The 5,956-nt window shown below is 41.6% G+C and overlaps 1 long non-coding RNA gene across 2 annotated transcripts; it reads left to right on the top strand.

The window, feature by feature from the left end:
• Positions 1–1,135: 1,135 nt before the first annotated feature.
• LOC123956910 lies at positions 1,136–5,162 on the top strand. Of its 2 annotated transcripts, none has more exons than XR_006821667.1 (3): positions 1,136–1,183; positions 1,288–1,814; positions 2,152–2,620. It is a non-coding gene; the product is annotated as an uncharacterized LOC123956910 (long non-coding RNA). The 2 variants fall into 2 exon arrangements; XR_006821668.1 differs by lacking the exon at positions 1,136–1,183 and adding an exon at positions 3,320–5,162 and having other exon boundaries at positions 1,191–1,814; positions 2,152–2,362.
• Positions 5,163–5,956: the final 794 nt, after the last annotated feature.

Below are 5,956 nucleotides of genomic sequence, written 5' to 3'. Positions count from 1 at the left end.
CCTATGTGAAGATGACATCATAGGTGTCAGAGCCTCCATGGTGCACGATAACTGCTTAAGACAACTGGCTACATTTCTGATCCTGCCTGTGGATAAATGCACTGGCCTTCTGAGGACTGGTGCGCCGTGCAACTCTGTTGCACCCTTTGAGATCAACATCACCACCAAGGGTACAGCAGCTACAATCGAATGGGTAAGTCCAGACAATCACAGAATATCACAAATTTAAATTAGTATAAAAAATAAATGTTATAACAAAAGCCCTTGACATGACAAAAGCAAATGTTTCTTCTGTGGAACTTTTAGATATAATGGACACAGCTTGTGGAGGTGGAATTCCCAGCCTTTGATGAAGTTTGGGATGAAAGCTGGAGATTTTCTCTTGTCCGCCAACTACGCAAAGTTCAAATTCATGAACATGGGGATGGTGAACAGGAACACCTTCTCCATTCAGGACACTTACTGCGTCAATACAATAAAGGACTTCTGGGAAGAGAGAAGGACAGAGGTTCTTTGTCTTCTTCAAGGGAAAGATGTTGTTGTCCTAGGTGTGTAGTTGATACTGTATTATATAACATATCTATTGAATACACTAAGCAGTAATGGAAACAACTAATAACTGTTTTTCTGTTGAATTATATTGTTAAAAATTTCAACGGATGGCAGAAATGATCTCTCCTGGTCACTGTGCACAATACTGCAGCTACACCACCATGGAGAATTACACCAAGGAGATCATTCATGTTGCTACAATAGACAAGTGGCAAACATCATGGAACTCTGTTGTCTTGGAGAAGGAGGGTTTCATCCAGACTGGACAAGCTTATGCCCTTATGAGTAAGTATTCATGTGATATATTGTATGAATGCATGTGTATAACAGCAATATTGTTGTGGTGGCAGCCCCACTGAATGTGAGTGTCCTTGTTTTTCTCCTTTTCATCAGTTATTCTGCTTTTTCCTTGGTTTTCTCTGTTCTCTGCCTGCCTCCCTGTGTCTCCTCCCCTTTGTGTGCTCTCTCTCTCTCTCTCTCTGCTCCTGAGCCCAGCTTACAACCTGCACCTGCACCTCATCAGCCACCTCGTCAGCCTGCCACACCTGCCAGTAGTTAACCTCATTCCTGCCTGTATTTTAACCCCGGTTCTCCACACCATTCTTGCTTGATCATCATTGCTCCTTACCCGGTGCCACCTCTACATTCAAGCTCACATGTATTCTGTTTTCTACCAATTTTCTTGTGCTTTCTTTGCTGTCACTAACCTTGTCTCTTTGTCTGTTTCCCTCCCAGGTTTACTCACCCTCGTCCTCCGTTCAGTCGGCTGGGTTCATCCTCTGGTCCTCTCCTCCCCGGACTTCCCCACGGCGTCCTCCCAGTTCCCCCCTCGCTTCCTCGGCCCCAGTGTTCCCTGGCTCCCTGGTCCCGGTCTCGTCGGTTTTCCTGTGCCAGTGTTTCCCTAGCATCCACCTCTCCCTCCAGTCCCTCAACCCACCCATCCATCGTCAACCGCTTATAATGCGTACAGGGTCACGGGGGGGCTGGAGCCAATCCCAGCTGACATCGGGCGCAAGGCGGGGTACACCCTGGACAGGTTGCCAGTCCATCGCAGGTCCCTCAACCCCTTTTCCCTCAAACCTCCTTTGCTCTGAGTGCTGCATTTGGGTTCTGTCCCCACACCACCCGTAACAAATATAAATATAGTTACATGACATTATTTACCACTTCATAGACCCAGAAAAAGGCAAATACAAGGCCCTTGGAATTCATCAGTCTGGACATGGCATGGTGCGAAGAACCTTTACACAAAAATAGCAGCAGTAAGTGTAATAACTGGCTAATGTTGTGAAACATTTAACCATAAAGTTACTATTCTGTACATAAGAGTTATTGAACTATGTGCAGTTGATGGATGACAGTATGGAAGGTTTCATTGCACTCAAAGACAGATTTTGTTTACTTTCCTCTGCCAGAAGATGTGTTACTCATTCTAGACATTTGGTGAAGTCATTTAGTGTTTTCTTTTTTGGGGGGGTTGAACATTTACATTTTCACCTCTACACACAGAGATTTATATGCAATTGATTGTCTTTACACAAGGTTTTCTCGTTCTACTTACAAACTGATATTAAATGGTTGTAATTTGTGTAATTTCAGTTTCAAAAGATTGTATAAGACGGTAGAAGATGCAGCGTATATGCCTTGAAATATGAAAAAACCTACGATACATTTCCGAGTTGCAAAGGATTGTGAAGAACACTCACAAGTGGAGTGGGGATGCCTAGAAGGAGGAGCCTTCTCCCAGATGACCCCAGACAGCTTGGTTTGGTGCCCCCTGCACCAGCCACATCAGTCAGAAGAGGTCTAGGTAAGTTACACATTTGTTACCTATGTTGTACCATATTACATGTCCCTGAACGATATTTACATTACAATATAGTCTAACTATGTTTGATGGCACGGTCTTCAATAGGACCGTTATTCCAACCAGCATCTGATGTGGAAGGACCCCCATAGGCGATCACCTTCAATTCAATTTTATTTATATAGCGCCAAATCACAACAACAGTTATCTCAAAGCGCTTTTCATAAAAGAGCAGGTCTAGACCGCACTCTGTGATGTTATTTACAGAAGCCCAACAGTTCCCACCAAGAGCAAGCACTAGGCGACAGAGGCAAGGAAAAACTTCCTTTTAAGAGGCAGAAACCTCGAGCAGAACCATGGCTCAGGGTGGGCGGCCATCTGCCTCGACCGGTTGGGGTGAGAGAGAGAGACTACACAATATACACACAGAGGTACAGACAGTGAAGGTAATGTTGCTATAGACTAAATGAAAAATGGTACAGATATTTATAATAGTGTTAATGGTGACCATCGTAATGTTAATGATTATAACAATAAGACTAGCAACAATAGTCATTGCAGTAGAGGGTGTCGAGCAGGAACACGGGGGCAGCAGGTGACCCGCAGCCACAGATCCAGGCTCCACAGCTCCAGAGCCAGAAAACCTGCAGGAAGTGAGAGGAGAGAGACGAGAAAGCACAAGACTACCAGAAAGGGGAGAAGTTGTGTTAGTAACATGCAATAATGGGATGAGGTTGGGATGGGATCAGGAACCTTGCATGTTTCCTGGTACTTGTCAGGCAGCATCACAAGGGAAAGAACTTCAGTTCACTGACAAAGTCATAGCTTTTTACTTTTCAAAAAAATTTTTATTTACATTAAATTTTGTTCCTACCCTCCTCCAGTGGCTATTTCATGTTTTTCCAATTTATACACATTTCATCTTATTCTAAGTACACTGTGACAGCACATTATTTTCAGTAGGTACTTCAAGGCAATACTGGGAGAAGTGTGGCAGTAGGCTCACACAGTTCACTTGCTCCTGGCCACAGCATTTCCCTACAGTTACCACAAGTACACCAAGGTACTCCTGGCACTCCAGCAGAAGGTGGGGCACCATGTCTGCGCTGATGCATCATCAAGGCATCAAAGACCAGGCCTGGCTGCCTCTCTAGCAGAAGGGTGGAGAGCTGTTCTTCAAGGGTCATCTCCTGAAGTCTGAAGAAAGAGGACACAGGGAAAAATACTCAATGTGCAATATTCTCTGCTTCAATACTCTGGTTACTCTGTCTCAATGTTGTTTTTAAGATTGTATCCGTTCCAAATGAAATATACCAGTACTCATTATTATTTAATGCACTATTTATCATTACACTTCTGTTGATGCTGTAAATTACTTTACATGTCCACATTACCTTTATTTAGATTTTATATTTAACTGACATGCAAGCTTAGCAATTGTGACCAAGAATTTCCCCTTGGGTATCAAAAAATTTAAGTCTGATAAAATCAGGCTTTATAAGTTGCATGACATTATGTTGGCAACATGGTACTGCATATTAGGGTTTGCAGGCTGCCCAGTGTTTGCTCAACTTGTATAATATGGCTTCATATAATCATTGCTGCCCAGTAAATGACATGTTACTAACGTTACAGTACCAGGGGTACATGTGCACAGAGCTGCTATGTAAATAACGTTATCACTGTGTGCTGGGGTTTGTCATAAAGTGCAAACAGGTCAGAATATAACGTTACAACAACCTTATAAATACAAACCTCAGTAACAGCCATCGGGTTCCTTTGGAGGGCTTCCACTCTTTCTTCGTCCTCTATTGAGCCATCACTCCAGGTATGTCCTCTGCCTCTCCTTGCCCTGACTGCACCTCCAACACCTCTGCCTCTCTTACAGTTATCGCCGGTAAATGTACTTCTGCATTTAGATCACATTGACATGTGCTGGTTCTGTCTAATGTTAGCTGCTTCTTCTTCCTTGTGATTTTATTGTCAGTTGGCAAACAACGAATTGGTGCGTTACCGCCACCAACTGGTATGGAGTGTGGATCACACCTTTATACATCCCTGATCATGGAGAGAAATACTTCTGAGTGATTAGTTGGACTTAGTGGGCGGGCCACAACACGTTGATTGACAGTTAAGGAAGAGGAAGGAAAAAGCAATGAAAAAAGGTCTCTAAGGGAAAAGCAATGACAATAGGTCTCCTTGGGGAAAGGCAAAAGCAAATGTATGTATTATTTTTATTCATTCATTCTTTGATATATTTCCGCTTTTTTTATTTATTCTTTTATTCATTCATTCTTTCTTACATATATTTCCCCATTTATTTATTCTTTCATTCAGTTCTGACACTTTGGATGTTCCATATAGATGTTCCGTAGCAAACAGTAATGTGCATGCTAATGCTATAAAGTGGCAATTTCGACTTTTGGGTTTTATGTGCTAGCTATAATGCAATATACTGCTAGAACATATCTTATTACCTGTTACCTTGCTGAATAAAGTATGAATAGGCTGTACATCAGATGCAATAAAAATCTACATGGGCATGAAGCAGGCTTGTATCCCTCTCACTGTGCACTTTGAATTTTTGAATCATTATATTGTTAGCTTGTTGAATCAGGTGGTAAATTCTGCTGTTGTAGTCTCTCTGTAGCCATGAATCTGGTGATTAACAGTATATCAAAACACATACATGATGTTTAGTTAAATGGCTAAAACTGTACTGAATGTGGTTGAACATTAAAACCTTTTAGACTTCTGGTTACAAATAGCCTACATGTTGTTCCTGTAGTATTTATTATTTGAATATTTGGACCTGGTACATAGTGAATCATTGTGCTACAGCACTGCTGTCCAGTTAAATCCCGTGTTGAGGTATTTTCCTTCACTTTGCTATATTTTTCAAAACAGTCTTGTGGTTTTTACAAATATTACACTATATATAATATACACTTTTTCAAAAAAAAATCCCCAAACTGAGCTGAGGCTTGAAGTGTTTGCAGCAGTAATTTCATCTCTGTCCATCAGAGGGCGTGGCAGAGCGTAATTGGAGGCGCTTGCTAATAACAATGAAATGTGTAATAAAGCTATAATAAACTTCACGGTAAGGGGGTTCCCTGTCTCATATATTAGAAAGAACGACGTATGAAATCAAAGTATTTTCATTCACCAAATGTGAAAATGTTTTCCGGTTCTTGGCATAATTCATCTCAGGAAATTATTTATTTTTACTCTTACTGCGCTTGAAAATAATTCAGACTGTACAATGAGTGTACAATACAGTGTTTCTCTGCAAATAATCTTACGTTGTTCGCATGATGTGACGTCACCACGTGATCTGGTCAGAAACTCAGCTGTTGTGATGGTGCCTCCATGTACCGCCGTAAATGTAGGAATCAAGGCCACCTGGATGAAAAGAAACGGTGACCAATGGGACATGTCAGCTCGTGAATCTTCCTGAGCAAAATGCCATGTTGTACGCCGCCGTAATTATCTTATTTTTTTACTTAGGGGAGTAAAATGTTATATTTAATTAAAAAAACCTAAATAACCTGACTTAATAAACCGTAGTGAAACTGGAAAGTAGCAGTTTTGGAAGAG

Source organism: Micropterus dolomieu, linkage group LG02 (genome assembly GCF_021292245.1).
Source record: "Micropterus dolomieu isolate WLL.071019.BEF.003 ecotype Adirondacks linkage group LG02, ASM2129224v1, whole genome shotgun sequence".
Taxonomy (NCBI): Eukaryota; Metazoa; Chordata; class Actinopteri; order Centrarchiformes; family Centrarchidae; genus Micropterus; species Micropterus dolomieu.
Note: the sequence above shows the minus strand (reverse complement) of the source record. Positions and strands in the feature narration are given on the sequence as shown.